General features: G+C 44.2%; 1 long non-coding RNA gene across 1 annotated transcript in view; it reads left to right on the plus strand.

The window, feature by feature from the left end:
- Nucleotides 1–846: 846 nt before the first annotated feature.
- LOC114486362 (uncharacterized) overlaps nt 847–16,227 on the plus strand; it is a 66,359-nt gene continuing 50,978 nt past the window's right edge. The window contains exons 1-2 of the long non-coding RNA XR_003680010.2: nt 847–933; nt 7,325–7,557. This is a non-coding gene — a long non-coding RNA (uncharacterized lncRNA). The remainder of the gene's footprint in view (nt 934–7,324; nt 7,558–16,227) is intronic.

The following is a 16,227-nucleotide window of genomic DNA, read 5'->3' on the forward strand; positions in this document are numbered from 1 at the left end:
GTAAGATAGCCTCGGGTACAAATCAAGAGAGAAAAACCGGTGCCCTTGGAGACGGATGCTGTGTGATCTGCACAGTGCTTAAAAAAAAATGCCCCTGAAGAGCTTGCACTCTTCGATGCAGGCAACTCAACTGCTCCCTTGCTTTCTACACAGCTACCACCTGGCTTCTGAGGACCTCTGACCCCGGCCACCTAAGCAGAGGCTGCTTCGATGAGTGAGTCCCCAAAGGAAGAGCTTCACGGAAGGACTCCTGTCCCCATTTTTCTTCAAGGGCTGTGGTTTTTACGTTGCCACTTAGCAGTTTGGGGTTTGAGGCCTCCCCCCAGCTGCAGGTATGCTCACAAAGAGATATCTCTGACTGGTGTGCCCTCCACCTGCCCTGGCTGGCCTGTACCTGCTCTTCTTCCCAAGCTTACTAGCCATGCCTCTGCCGTCCTGCCACCCTGGAGCAGGTCCCTCCCTCTAGGATCCCACTTCTTCTTTGAGCACCACTTATTATTTAGGGTTTATGTACGTTTGGTGGCCTTATTTAATGTTTTATGGGTGGAGAGAAATGGATTAAAGTCATCCTCTGGGTGTGTTTCTGTTTGTTCTCATAGTAGCATCTATGGTAGTTGCTTTATGAATTTTGATGGTATGTTATCTGGTGCGTACATATTCAGCACAGTTATATGTTGTGTATTTTACCCTTTATATGCTTATTATTTATTGAAAAGTGGCCTTCCTTGGCCCACTTAATATTTCTTTGCAACTTTTCTATATGTTGCAAAACTCTTCCAAGAACAATAATTTTTGAACCTAGTTGAAGGATAATCAGATATTCACTGTCTAATTCTTTCAACATCTCTGTAGGCCTGAAAAATTTCAAATCAAAAAGCCACGGTATGGGAGGATAGCATTGTGAGAGCTGCTCAGAATGCCTGTTCAACACAGGTGAGTCCTTGTGGTTTTGGGGGTGTGGTGGCTGGTGCCCTGTCACAGAAGACCTGGATTTGAGCCCTGGGTCTACTACACACACACACAACTTCATTTCTATGATCCCCACCTCCTGCCTTGAAATGGGAGCAAGATACTCAGCGGGTTTGTTGCAGTCATTGAGATAACATATGTGAAGGTGGCAGGTACATAATAATTGCTCAACTAATGTAGCTTTTGGGTCTTATGGAAGGCAATGTTATAATGAAAGTACGATCAGGGTTTTTGACTCAAAAGACCTGAATTCAAATCCTACATCTTTCCACTTGCCCAGGCACCTGATGCAAAGCACCTGCTCTCTTTTGGGTCTGGTTCTACATCTGTAAAGTAAAACAACCCTTGTTGTGAGGGTTAAATGTGACAAAGTGCATGAAGACACTGGCTGACTGCAGGTGTTTATTAAACAAAAGTCATTATCGTTTTAAGATTCCAGCGTATTTATAAAACACAATGTAGTATTTACAGTATGCCCTACACTATTGTAAGTGCTTTTCAAATATGAACTCAATTAATTCTCATAACAATGCTAGTCAGAGTACTACAACAATCTTAGTTTTACTTATGAGGAAACAGGCACAAAGAGAAAATTACTTTCCCCCAAGCCAGCCAGCAGGTAAGTGGGAGAAACTGGATCCAAATCCAGGTGGCCTGGCTCCAGAATCCTTGCTTTCATCTACTACAGCCTCCCAACATAAATATTAGAAAAGACATACCCTACTATCTGGGAAGTATTTCTGCTACACTGAATGCTTGAGTAATTGTTTGAGCTCATTTCGACAAGCCTATGTCTTAGGTTTCATAGAGTACAGTATTCCATCAATAACCTAACTTCTCTAGCAGTTCAGGCAACAAAGCAAAATAAAATAAATAAACCCACCCCTCTCTTCCAAAAACCCCTCCAAAAGACGACCACCACCACCATTGCCACCACCACAACAAGGTCTTCTTGATGAATGAAAATGTGACCCTGGGCAGCTGAAAAATCTTTTCCTAAAATCTCCATAAGGTGGAGATTTATGGTGGAAAGTGGAAAGCAAACCTTTCTGTAGAGATTCACCTGTTGACACATCAAAACAGCTCTCTTCAGGGCAGGATAACACCGAGTGGACTTTAAAGCATCTTCTCTGTGAGGCAAAGCAGAGCTGCTTTCTCTTCTCGAAATCCAATACTTAGTTTTCAAAGAAAGATTGGAAACACCTGCCTTCTTCAACGAACAGTCACAGTGTGCTGCCCTAGATTGAGAGGCTTTCTGTTGTATGCTTACTCTGACACATGAAGGTGAGAGATTGCCTTCATTAGGGACTGTTTCACATTTTGATGACTTACGGTGAAAGACAGAAGAGGGAATGCCATCTTAACGTTTCCAGAAATCTAGGCTAACAAAACAAACAAAAAACAACAGCAAAAGATACACACACATAAATGGTAACTATGTGAGCCGATGGTTGTCAACTAACCTTATCGTGGTCTTAATTTCACAATATATATGTATATCAAATCATCACGTTGTACACCTTAAGTTACACAATGTTATATGTTAATTATATCTCAGTAAACCTGGAAAGCAATTTTAAAATTCAAAGTAATAGTTACAATTTTTAAAAAATTTAAATTATTTTCTCTGTGAGTCAGGCTCCTTTGGGCCCCAGTAACCACATGGTAAAGTCCAGCAATTGTGTGGCAAGCGGGCATCCCCATGTCGGAGCTCCGAAGGGTAGGCAGAACACAGCACACAGCCAGGAGTGCTGGTGTCTACAAACATACACACTGTACTACGTATTCCACCCGAGGGGAGCTGCCCGGGGCCTCATCGTGGGGAGAGGTCCTTTCAAGCTCTAGAGGAGGAGTCATCTGGGGACACGACCACCAGGTCACTTCCAGGCAGAGGAGACAGTCTCTTTGGCTGCCCCCAGGGCACTCTGTAGTTTTAAACGGTGACAAACTATTGAACCAACAAACACCAAACGAGGATTTTCAGCTCATGGAAGGCTAGTAGGAGATCACGCCCTGGGCACAGGAATGTCACCTGCCCTGGCTGGGCTGAGGTTGGCATTTAGATCAGCTTTCGAAAAAACTGCGCTAAGCAGAAGATCCTTTGGTCAAAACGACGGAAAAAAAGACAAAAAGATTCAGAGTCTATAATTTCCACCCACATTGAGTTATTTGGATAAGACTCTGCTGTCATAACCAGACCGAATTCACTAAAAATAAAGCATGCCTGAGAATACTTCACAGGTTGCACCAGTGGTTCTCTACAAAAAAGAGCCAGGATGTGTGTGGGGGTCTCTGCAGAGCACAGTCCAGGGTCAGAAGCTGTTGGCTTTTGTTGAAAGTTATGGCAGATTTATCGACTCATGAGATAAATATTGACCAGGCCAAAGTCAGGGCTACTACAGGGACACAAAGTCAATATGTGCTTTGCTGCATAAATTCCAGACGAAGAGCTTTCCTGGAACATCTGTAAATCTCTCCACCATGACCACGAGAGTAGCTTTTTAAAAATTACTGTTGACAAAACATGGAGATCTGGGCTCAGTAGGAACACATCCTGTTCACCACTGTGAAACTCACCAGGCAGCCCAATTTCACTGTGATGGAATCCCTGATTTGTTCATTGGAAACAAAACCCAGAGGACTGGTACCTGTCCTCTATTGTTTCTGATTCTAAGCATGAAGAATCAAGATCTTCTCACCCTAAACAAGAGGCAGAATAAGCCGATATATTCCTGACACCTGCTCTATATTGGGACAAAAAGTTACTTTCTTGTATTTGCAATGAAGAAATTCTATCAAAGTTGGAGGAAAACAAACAAACACAGGGCCCCGGTGCCATGTGGCAGAGGAGCAGCCAGGGATCTGCTCTCCCTCTTCCGCCTTCTTGCTTTCAACCCAGCAGTGAGCTTTCATCGGTCACTGACTAGGGAATGCGCACATAGTAGAGTGTGAACCAGGGTAAGCAGTAACTACAGCACACACTCAGCCCTCTGCAGAAATTGGCGGAGCTGCAGAAAAGTGGAAACCATGATATCTGCCCTCTGTGAACTCTTCTCCAGGGATCCCTGGGGGTAGGCAGGACCTCAGTTATGTCAGGGCCAGAAATTGCCATCTCCTCCCTTATCTGGGTCCCTGGAGCATCTTATGGTCCCCAAAGTAAAGACACACTTGGAAAATAAGAGAAGGATGGGAACATGTCAAAAGGGCATAGGAGGGCTTCCCTGGTGGCGCAGTGGTTGCGCGTCCGCCTGCCGACGCAGGGGAACCGGGTTCGCGCCCCGGTCTGGGAGGATCCCACGTGCCGCGGAGCGGCTGGGCCCGTGAGCCATGGCCGCTGGGCCTGCGCGTCCGGAGGCTGTGCTCCGCAACGGGAGAGGCCTGGGCCTGCGCGTCCGGAGGCTGTGCTCTGCAACGGGAGAGGCCACAGCAGAGGAAGGCCCGCATACCACAAAAAAAAAAAAAAAAAAAAAAGGGCATAGGAGCTGTCCTGAAAGAGTGCCCCCTGGCCAAAGCCAGAACAATCCATGAGTCTGTGCTGATGCAAAAAATGAGTGAAAAAGTAAATAAATAAGGGAGAAGAGATGAGCCCTCCTTACTGAAGAACTACAAACAGTAGGGGCGGGGGTCTATGTAGATACTTCCCCCTCCAAGATGTAGGTGGAGCCTAATTCCCCTCCCCTTAAGTATGGATGGGCTTAGGGACTCACCTCCTCTGAGAGAGTATGGAAAGGGAAACATGGTAACTTTCCAGTGGACAAACCTGGCAGGCCCACCCTAACCCAGGTCAAGGTCAACCTCAGCAGTGACACGTTATGTTGATGTCAGGGACCCCTGACAGGACGAGTGAGAAGGACACTTCACTTCTGTGGGATTCATTCCAGAAAACACAGCCCCGGCCTAATCATGAAAAACATTAGACAAACTCAACTTGATGGCCATCATCCAAAATTCCTGACCAGCACTCTTCAAAAGCATGACTGATGGTCTTAAAAAACAAGGAAAGGCTGAGAAACTCTCACAGATGGGAGGAACTAAGGAGACTGAAAGCCAGGTGGAATCCTGGATGGGATTCTGGGACAGAAAAAGGACACTGGTGGAAAATTTGAAATCCAAATGATGTCTGCAGTGTCATTAATAGGTTTGTCCCAATGCTAACTTCCTGGTTGTGACTAACATCCCATAGTTGTGAAAGAGTTTAACAACTTGGGGAAACTCAGTGAAGGGTATATAGGAAGTCCCTGTATTGTCTTGGCAACTTTTCTGTAAATCTAAAATTAAAACACTTTTCCACATATTTGTGAATTTCTCAAATTCCCATCTGTTTCTCATTTCTAATTGCATTCTATTTTGGTCAGAGAGTGTACTTTGCATGACTTCAACCCTTTAAATTCTATTTAGATTTATTTTATAGCCTAACTTGTGGTCTGCCCTGGAGAATGTTCACAGGCACTTGAGAAGAACATGTCTGTGGTGGTTGTTGGGTGGAGGGTTCGTGAGATGTCTGTGAGGTCTGGTTGCTTTAGAGTGTAGTTTAATCTTCTTTTTCATTGTTTATCTTGTCAAGTTGCTTAATCCATTTTTGAAAGTGGGGTATTGAAGTCCCCAATTATTATTGTTGAATTGTCTATTTCTCCCTTCAATTCTTTCAGTCTTTTCTTTATGTATTATGGGGTTCTTTCGTTAGGTTTATATGTGTTTATATTTATCTGTTATATATTTTTGGTGGATTGATCCTTTTGTTATTATAAAATATCCCTTTTGTGTTTAGTAGCAATTTTGGTCTTAAATTCTATTTTTCTGATACTAATATTATTGTTATTAGCTCTTCATGCTATTCTTGTCATATGTTTTACTTCTACATATGTTATAAATCCCTCACTACGTTGTTATTATTTTAGCTTAAGTGGTCAATTATCTTTTAGAGATGTTTAAAAAAATTTTTTTAAGTCACTTTTAAAAATTAATTTATTTATTTTTGGCCGCGTTGGGTCTTTGTTGCTGTGTGTGGGCTTTCTCTAGTTGCGGCGAGTGGGGGCTGCTCTTTGTTGCAGTGCGTGGGTTTCTCGTTGCTGTGGCTTCTCTTGTTGTGAAGCACAAGCTGTAGGCACGAGGGCTTCAGTAGTTGTGGTGTGCGGGCACAGTAGTTGTGTCTCACGGGCTCTAGAGCACAGACTCAGTAGTTGTGGCACATGGGTTTAGTTGCTCCGCGGCATGTGGGATCTTCCTGAACCAGGGGTCAAATCCATGTCCCCTGCACTGGCAGGTGGACTCACCCACTGCGTCACCGGGGAAGCCCAAAAGTCATTTTTAATTTACACACATATTTATGATTTCTGGTGAGGTTCATTATTATGTGTAGACATAGATTTCCATCTGGTATCATTTTTCTTTTGCAGGTCTTTATAACTGGAAAGTTATTTATTTTGTTTGCTTTTCAGTAATTATCTTTGTTAGGTATAGGAATCTAGATTGACAGGGTTTTTTTAATATATACTTTAAAAATGTTACTCCACTCTCTAGTCACTTCCTCTTTTCTAACAAGAATTCTGCTGTCTTCCTTAACTTTGTTGCTCTTTATGCAATAGTTTTTCTCCCCCCACTGACTGCTTTTAAGATTTTTTTCTATATCATTGGTTTTGAGTATTTTGAGTACGATGTACCTTGGCTTAATTATTTTTCATGTTTTTGGTACTTGAAGTTCATTGAGCTTCTTAGATCTATGGCTTTATAAAGACAACAAATTAGGAAAACTTTCAGCTGCTTTCTCCTCTCTCGTTTGAGGAATCCAAGGACATCTCTATTAGGCTGCTTGGACTTGTGTCGCAGTGCACTGAGCCTCCCTTCATCTCTTTACTATTATCCTTTTTTCTCTGTGTGTTTTATTTGGGAAAACTTCTATTTCTGCATCTTTAAGTTCACTCATCTTTTCTTCTACAATGTCTAACATGCCATTAATTCCATGCGGTGCCTCATCAGCCTCAGATGTTACCGTTTACACCTCCAGTAATTCAGCTTGTGTCTTTGGAAATACCTGTCATGTTTTGCTCTAAGTTTTTGAACATACAGAACACAATTATAATAGCTTTTAATGTCTTTGTCTGATAATTCTTACATGTGTGTCCTTTCTGGGTCCGTTCTCACTGGTGGTGTTTCCTCCTTATTAGGTATTTTCTGACATCTCTGAATGCCCGGGAATCTTGTTCACAATGCAGACATTGTGAATTTTACCTTGCTGAGGACTGGATATTTTTGTATTCTCATAAATATTCTGCAACTTTCTTCTAGGAAAAAGTTAAGCTGCTTGAAAACTAAAATAATTTAAATTTTTATTTATGTATTTATTTTTTTTTTTTAGGCAGGACCAAGGAAGGACGCCATGCTGCTGAGCACCAGGGCCTGTGCATGTGACCCCAGACTGGCCCCTCCCAGCCAGGGCGTGGACCAGAGCAGAGCCCACCATGGGCTGGACCCTGGCACATCCTTCTGAGTACTCTACCCCCGTGATATTTGAAGTTTCCGATCTGGCTGGCGTGTGAATTCCAGTGGTGTTCCCCATGATCATTACCGGGTTCTTAACCCTGGCCTCAGGTAATGTCTTCACATTAATTCAGAGATCAGTACTTGTGAATACTCCTAGGGGAACCTTTGCAGATCTCTCTCTCTCTCCCTCCTGCACTCTGTCCTGGGGACTCTGTCTGTCTAACGAACTGGCCTCTCGGCTCTGTCTCCTCAAATTGTGGAGTCTTCTGGCACCCGGGTCACTCCCTGTGTGCCGCTACAATTTTAGGTCTCATCTAGTCTGTTTCCTGTTTCTTGGTGATCACTGTCTTTTGTTAAGTGTTGTCAGGTATCTTGAAAACTGTTATTGCTTAAATTTTGTGGGGTTTTTTTCCAGTCAGGAGGATAAATACGACGTCTGTTACCCCGTGTTGGCCAGAAGTAGAATCCCCAGCATTGTGTTTACATTTTTTTAATATATCACATTTTCATTTAGGATGTTGTTTGAATAGTGTGTTCTGGAAAGCAAAGTTTGAATGCTTCCTTAATTAGATCCATAAACACAGGAAAGGAATAGCGTAGGAAAGAAGAGACCTAGATTTTACTGTATACGTTCCACACCAGAAAACTAGGGGGCACCTTATCTGCCTGTCAAATTCCTATTAATCCTCAATACTTCCTCTTTTAGAAACACTTCCTACATGGAGTCTTCTGCAAAGGCCTGCACAGCCCTCCAAGGAATCCTTCCATCTCTGTGTCATCATTTCATCCTATCTTAATATCTCACACATATTTGTTATTGCCTGTATTAGCATTCTTTTAAAACCTTGTCTCTCTCTCTGTTGCTGCAAGCCCCATGAGGCTAGGAGGATGTGTTATGTCTTTGTCTACAGGTTTACAATGCCTGGTTCATATCTGTTGCACTAAACCGATTTCATCCATTTCCTTTCAATCCCAAGTCAAGTCCATTAGGGGAAAAAGCTGTTTTTCTTTCTCTTTTAGTAGGAAGGGAATAAAAAGCTCAAAAACAGAGAACAATTTGCCTCAGGTGAGGCAAATGATCAGGACATTGCAGAGCTGGATTTGGAGGGTCATGTGTTTGTACTCCAGCATTTGCTTCTCCTGAGCAGTAAGTACTGCATGACAGAGCTGTCCTCAAGGACAAAAACATTCTACAGCTAAGCTCTGTGATGAGGCAGCCACGTGTGGCTGATGGGCACCTGACCGGTGTGACTAAGGAAGTCCATTCAATTTTAACTAATTGTAACTGAAATAGCCACACGTGGCCGTTGGCTGCCACCTTGGACAGCACGGTTCCAGGCATGGTGGACAGACCCAGCCCTTTCCTCTTTCAGCCTGAATTATGCTTAATAGATGAGCAGTTCTCAACCTGCGTTTTTAGTTGATTTCCAGAAAAAGAGGGAATTCCACAAACGGTTCCAACCAATAATTTTGCCGAAAAGAAAAATGTCTCAAATAAAAATCCACTGCTGAGCCTAAGAGAACAGTGGGTAAAAGGAATAATACAAATGGTCAAAAGAAAAGTATTTCCTCAAAACAAAAAGCTTTCTTTGACTTTGAAGTTCTCTATTTCTATGTGACTTCTCTGGTAAATATACATACATATATTATATATAAATACACCACTTATTTATCACAGTTCTGGAGGATGGAAGTCCAAGATCATGACTCTTGCAGATTCAGTGTCTGGTGAGAATCTGCTTCCTGGTTCATAGATGGCCGTCTTCTTGCTGTGTCTAGCTCTCTGGGGGTCTCTTTTATAACGGCATTAACCCCATCACGAGGGCTACATCCTCATGACCTAATCAACTGTCAAAGGCCCCATCTCCAAATACCATCCCCTTAGAGTTAGAATTTCTCTGTATGAATTTTAGGGGGAATCATTCAGTCTATACTTTTATGTGGATATATATATTATATTACATGTATATTATATATAATATATATACGGTAATTGAACACTTAAACTCGACGCTCTCGACCTGCCAGGAGGGAAAATCTCCAATTCAGGGACCATCCGTGTTGAGGATAAGTTATGGCCTCAGTGGTAGTGCCCAAGTCTTTCTCACCCCTTCCAAGTTGAGGGCATCAGAAAGATCACCTTAACCCTGCCCAGCTCACCTGGCTCTTTTTTCGTGAAGGGCCGTGTGTTGGTTTGCTAGGGCTGCCATAAGAAAGCTCCACAGACTGAGTGGCTTAGGTGACAGAAATATGCTGTCTCAGTTCCGGAGGCCAGAAGTCTGGGATCAAGGTGCTGGCAGAGTTGCTTCCTTCCTTCTGCGATGAGTACCTGTCTCATGCCCATCCCTCAGCTGCTGGTTGTTTGCTGGTGATCTCTGGCGTCCCTCGGCTGACATCTGCCTTCCTGCTCACGTGGTTTCTGCAAGTGCATGTCACTCTGTGCCCACATTTCCTCTTTTTATAAGGACGTCAGTCATATTAAGTCCCAACTGGAAGACCTTATCTTAACTTGACCTCATCTGGAAAGACCTCATTTCCAAATGAGATCCTGGGAGTTGGGACTCCAACATCTTTTGAGGGGATACAGTTCACCCCAAGCCAGACCACATGACTGATATGGAGAGCAGGTGGGAATAGATGTTCTCCCCAGTCAACCTGCCCATTATTTGCTCCAGAAGGTTTGATACAAGGCAAGGATAGGAGGGGATGGATAGCCACCATCGTCTTGGGGGGTCCATGCGGTCCACACCCTTTCCCCTGCAGGGACAGGCTGTCTGTATATCACATGCATCTATCTCCTGGGCCAAAGGTGATTCCTGGCAGAAACTACGTTCATGCTGGGAGATCAGAGCATAGGGAGGAGCTGGTCGGTCTCTGAACGGAGGTCTGTGAACCCATGACCTCAGAGCTGGTCCTGTTTGGCCAGAGTGGGAACTGGGCTGAGGGTGGAGAGGGAAAGCCTGCCTGGATTTCATTTCCTGCTGTTTCCTGGTTCCACTTCCACGTGAAGCCTTCCAATGCATCCTTTCTCTGGGTTTCCTGAGATAATCCAATAGCCTACCAAAGTTCCATTTCTCCTGCTGAAAATCATGTAAGGTGAATTTATCTCTTGCAACTGAAGGCTTGCTGGGACTCAGAGGGAGGGAGGGTGGGATGTCAGGAACAGAGCTGGCTGATACATGCTGAGTGGGCAGGGGTCTGTCCCAGAGGAGAGAACTGCTCCTTGTCCCGCCAGCACCCAAACAAGAAGCAGGCGTCTTTCCCGAGAACAGGTATTGCTCCCTGGAATCCCCAGCTCCGTGCCAGTGAGCAAGATGAGGCCATGTTTACCCTCACGTCCCCACCCAAGCCACGCTCAAATAAGCAGTGAAATCTCCAGACCTGAGTCATCTGTCGAGGCAAATTATAAACTTCTAAGCGTGTGGCTTCACAGAGATACCACAGTCCCCTCGTATAATGAGCCTGCAGTTTGTGGCGAAGAATGACCTAAGAACAAGTGAACTCACTGTCTAAAAGGAGAATTTTTATCACGATCAGTTGCTCTCTGACTGACAGGGCTGTCATTTCCTTCGGTACGAGAAAGAGCTAAAATACAGAGAGAAACCCTAGAAATAAACACGGGCAGCATGATGGCAAGGTTTGGTATTGCCAGAGTCAAAAGAGCAAGTTCCTGGGTAAGAAACCTCATCCACTCCTCCTGCCTCTTTTACAGTGACTTTGTTATCATCCAAGTCAATTCAAAACATAGAAGCTGCATCACGGCGGCAGGGGGTGGGCTGGGCTGGGCTGGGCTGGACAGTGACCGTGGATGAAATACTGTCCCTGCACCAGAGGAGCTCAGAGTTGAACTGGGAAGACGCTGATCTTAGGGTTAGGATTTCACATGTCAAGTCCTCCTATGGAGGTGGACATATGTTGCTCCCTGCACACAAAGAGAAAACCAATAGATTCTGCTGCAGGAGTCACGGAGGAGGAGACATTTGAGGTCAAACGTGTCCCATCAGAGACAACGTGGTATGGTGAGGTCAGTTAGTGATCAGTGACTTGGCCTGGTTAACATGAGGGTGTGGTTATGGAGGCTGGAAGCACAGCCACGAGCTGGGTCACGGAGCTGGCAATGCTGGGGAAAGGAAATACCACATAAAGTTTTTGAGTAGACAGCCAGGTCTAGAATTTAGAAAATCATTCTGGCAGCAATGTTGAAGATGCATTTGGAGGAACAGGATGCCAAGAGATCCAGTCACAGGTTATTGCAGGAATCTGGGCAAGGGATACGGACATGACTTGGAGGGAAGGTCTATACTTCTTTCTGGGTCCGTAGGAGGAAGTTCAGCAAGGTTCCATTTTTAAATGTTTGCCCTACTGTTAATGTCACATTGTTACTTGTAAAATTCTTAGATACAGCAGCAGAAGGCACTTTGCAGATGGCCGAGATATTTTTCACAGCTTTTATGGTGGATAACAATATACTTGACATTTTTCTCATTAACTGTGAGCTTTGCTCTATGATTAAACATGCTCGGCATCTGTGGTCTAAAATTACAAATGTGAAAATCAACAGCGCAAATGTTTCAGTCAATAAATATACAGAGACAGTCAACATGAAACAACCCCTTCGTATGCTCTCTTCAAGGAAGGGATGCGTTGACATCAACAGCAGTTTTGGCAACGGCTTTGCCTTCATACTTTGGAGAGCGAGGGAGCTGCAGTCCCAGACTCCTAATTACCCCCTGGGAGTTCAGGAGAAGTGAGTGGTTTCCATTAGGAAATCTCAAGGCTGAGGGCCAGCACTGGGGAGGGAAGGGAGGTCTTTACTGTGGCAATTAGGGAATTTCCAAAGGGAGCGCTCGAAGGGTAGAATTTCACTTGGCAATCCAGACGTAAGGGAGACGTGTGTAAGGTCAGTCAACAAGTCCAGGGACCAGCAAGCAGTAAATATGCCTGTCTTCCCGCTGGAGGCAAGGCTCATTTGTGTGTGTGTGCGTGTACGTGTCTGCAATCTGCATTCCTGCTAAAGGAGAAGATGAGACCCATGAGCAGCAACTGTCTTCTCACAGGCTGATCACCTTCTCTCTTCTTCACTGCTCTATCCATCGGCGTCGCCACCTAAAGACGTATGGAGAGCAGTCTTCATTCCTGAATGAACTGAATGGCTGGGAGTGACAGATCATCTAGTAATGTCTGCTGTGGGTACAGAATACAGGAGTGGCACGGCTTCTGCTCACGTGCCATTCTGACCGTGTGAACACAAACAGAAAACGTGGGAGTGCAGTTTCTAACAGATTGAAGAGGATCCAAACGTGAGTGCCAGGGAAGAGTGAAGGAACACGCCCCACAGAAAGAGATTCTGCCAAAATCTTGGAATAAGGACGGGCTTTTTTCACCGTGTTGCTGGGTCAGCATGTTGCAGCGAAGACATGCCATGGCGTGTTTGATGTGCAGCGATGAGGGAGGGGAGGGGAACCCAACTAGAGTCCTGATGTTGGAGGACATGGGTGTGGCCTGGCAGAGGGGGAAGAAGCTGATGGAAGGAGGCAACAGATGTGGAGGTCACAGGACCAGAACTGCAGCGAGGGTGTTCGCAATCCTGTTCACAAACACAACTCTATTTCTGAGTCACGTTGATGCAAGACTTCATCTCTTTCGGGGCATTAGAGCCATAATGCTGCTTAGAAACCCAAAGGAGCCAGTATCATTGTCAAGGCAGCTGTACTAGTCTGCTAGGGCTGCCATAAAAAAAATATCTCAGATGGGGTGGCTTAAGCATCATTTATTCTCTCACAGTTCTGGAGACTGGAAATCCAAGATTAAGGTGTCTGCAGGGCTGGTTCCTCCTGAGCCCTCCCTCCTTGGCTGGAATGGCTGTCCTCTCCCCGTGTCCTCACATGGTCTTTCCTCTGTGCCTGTCTGTGTCCTAGTGTCCTCTTCTTATAAGGACACCCGTCCTATTCAGTTAGGACCCACCCTCATAATCTCATTTTAATATAACTACCTCTTTAAAGACTCTATTTCCAAATACAGTCACACTCTGAGTTACTGAGGGTTAGCATTTCAACAGATGAATTTTGGAGACACAATTTAGCTCCTAATAGTGACCTCAACACCCCTGTGGGTGGCCTGACGTTCCATCTCCCAGATCTCATTCCAGGTGCATGAGTCATCATGGTCCTGGGTTACTCTCCCCTGTCTGGGAGTTCAGACCCTAGACCCTAGGTCTCTGGTCAGATCTCTCTGTTGCTGGAAGAATGTGTCTGCCTGTCACTGGCCCTCACAGCCTCTGGGATCAGTCAACAGCTGAGGCACATCTTGTCCTGACCTTCAGTTAATGCTTCCTGTGGGGGATAGTGGGAATGATAGAACCCCTCTTCTTCCTCACACGTTCACATGAAAGTTTGAGCACCTCAAAGAGAAGGGGTGGGGTCTCCCAGACAGGATGGGCATTTAAGGCAATGCAAGTATGTCCCTCCAGCCCAACCTCACTCATTCGCCTCTGTCACTCCCACCTGCCCCAGGTAATCCAGCAAGAGGAAGGTCTAGCTCTTCCTCCTTAACCTTTACTCATTCTTCCTAAGCAGGAGGAGAATGGTGAGAGCCTGGCAGCCTTCAGAGCACACTTTTAATGGCTTCAAGTTTCAGCTTATGCGTGCTCCACCTTTATCTTGTGGTTAGCTCCCTGAGGTAGGGCTTCATTTAGCCTGGGACCAAATGTGTAATCTTGGGTTTGTGAGCTCCTGAGGTCTCGGCTGGAGACTGAATTGTGAAGTCCACTGTTCCCTCTAATCTACCTCTCCAGGGAGCTACCTTCTTTTCATAATCAAGTTAATTATTTGCCACACTTTTTTTTTATGGACCCTGCCCACAGTTTTGTTTTTTTTTTTTTTTTTGTTTTGTGGTACGCGGGCCTCTCACTGTTGTGCTGATGGCATCCCTTCATATTGAGTTGATGCCAAAGTCTTTATGGTGGCCTGTGAGTCCCTCCGCATCTCATCCCCTTGACCTCTCTGACCATGTCTCTCCCCACTGCTATGCATGGGATGTGCCAGGCAAGCTCCATCACTTACTTCTACCCTTGCTCTTCCCTCATCTTCTGATTATCCCCCATAAATGATGACAAACTCACTCCCTCACTGCCTCTGGGTCTTTACTCAAATGTCAACTTCTCTGTAAATCCCCAGCCCTGTCCCCATTTCCTCATTTATATTTAACCACAGCACTTATCACCTGCTAACATATCTGGTATTTTATTTCTGTACCTTTTTCACCTTGTTTTTTGTAACTTCTTCTGCCTTGAAAATAAGCTCTTTAAAGGTAGAGATGTTTTATCTTCTTATCCATCTTTTGTTGCTGTATCCCCAGTATTCCTGGCACATAGAGCAACCAAAAATATTAGAATGAAATGAATAAATCAACGTTTTGGGAGGGAAGAGGATGGCAGTCCCAACCTGCCCTAGTCCATCCAACTGTAGTCAAGCCTGTGATGTTTATCTGAGCCCCATACTTATGTTAAATTGTCTCTATTATAGCAAGAAGTTGTCCCCAGGCAAAAGTAACTGGAACTATTTATTGGGAAACTATAGTGGTAATCATCATATTAATAATGTGTCAAGAAACTAACAATTCAATGTGTACTCATGGGCCAGGGTTAGGAATAAATGAAAGGGGTGCAAGATCTGTCAAGAGATCCCTGAGTACACATTTATGGAAAAGAAAACTTGCAAAATTAAAAGTGGTGATGTCACAGAAGCAAGACCTCAGAAGAAAAACCATAACTTTACTGTTGGACAAGAAATTCTTGGACATCATTAAAAAGAACCATGAAAATGAAACTACTTGGTAGGAATCCATTGGAACCAGAATGGAAGCAGGCAGTCCCTCTGAGTGGAGCATGTGCAGCACATGTGTGTGAGTGTGTATGAAGGAAATTTCACAATGACTTAACCAGTGCATGGGAAAGAAGCCTGGGTCTGTTCTCATTATCAGCACAAATCCTGACATGTCATATATAATTAATATTTATAGGTACATGTTAAAAATCAGACTTTACCATTCAGCTGAAAAACTCTCAGTAAACTGGGAATAAAGAGGAACCTCCTCAACTTGGTAAAGAATATCTGCAAAAAACCTAAAGTTAACGTCATACTTAATGATGAGAGACTTGAAGTTTTGTCATTAAGATGAGGTACAAAAAAAAGGTTTCCCCCCTCTCAGCACTCCTTTTCAGTGTTGTACTGGAAGCCCTAGCTAATGCAATAAGATAAGAAAAGGAAATAAAATGGATATGGATTGGGAAGGAAGATATAAAACTTTGTTCACAGATGACATGATAGTCTATGTAAAAATCTGAAAGAATCAACAACAACAAAAAAACTCCTAGAACTAATAAGTGGTTATAACCACTATTAGTGGTTATAACCACTAATAGTGGTTATAGTGAGGTTGCACGATACAAAGTTAATATGCAAAAGTCAACTGTTTTTCTATATATCAGCAATGAACAAGTGGAATTTGAAAATTAAAATGTAATACCATTTAGATTAGCACCCTAAAAATGAAATACTTGTGTATAAATCTAACAAAATTTGTATAAGATCTATATGAAGAAAAGAATAAAATTCTGATGAACAAAGTCAAAGAACTAAATAAATGAAGAGATATTCATGTTCAAGGATAGGAAGACTCAATATTTTTTTTTTTGTGTGTGGTATGCGGGCCTCCCCCTGCCGCGGCCCCTCCCGCTGCGGAGCACAGGCTCCGGACGCGCAGGCCCAGCGGCCATGG

The sequence above is a fragment of the Physeter macrocephalus genome, chromosome 5, assembly GCF_002837175.3.
Source record: "Physeter macrocephalus isolate SW-GA chromosome 5, ASM283717v5, whole genome shotgun sequence".
In the NCBI taxonomy this organism is placed as follows: domain Eukaryota; kingdom Metazoa; phylum Chordata; class Mammalia; order Artiodactyla; family Physeteridae; genus Physeter; species Physeter macrocephalus.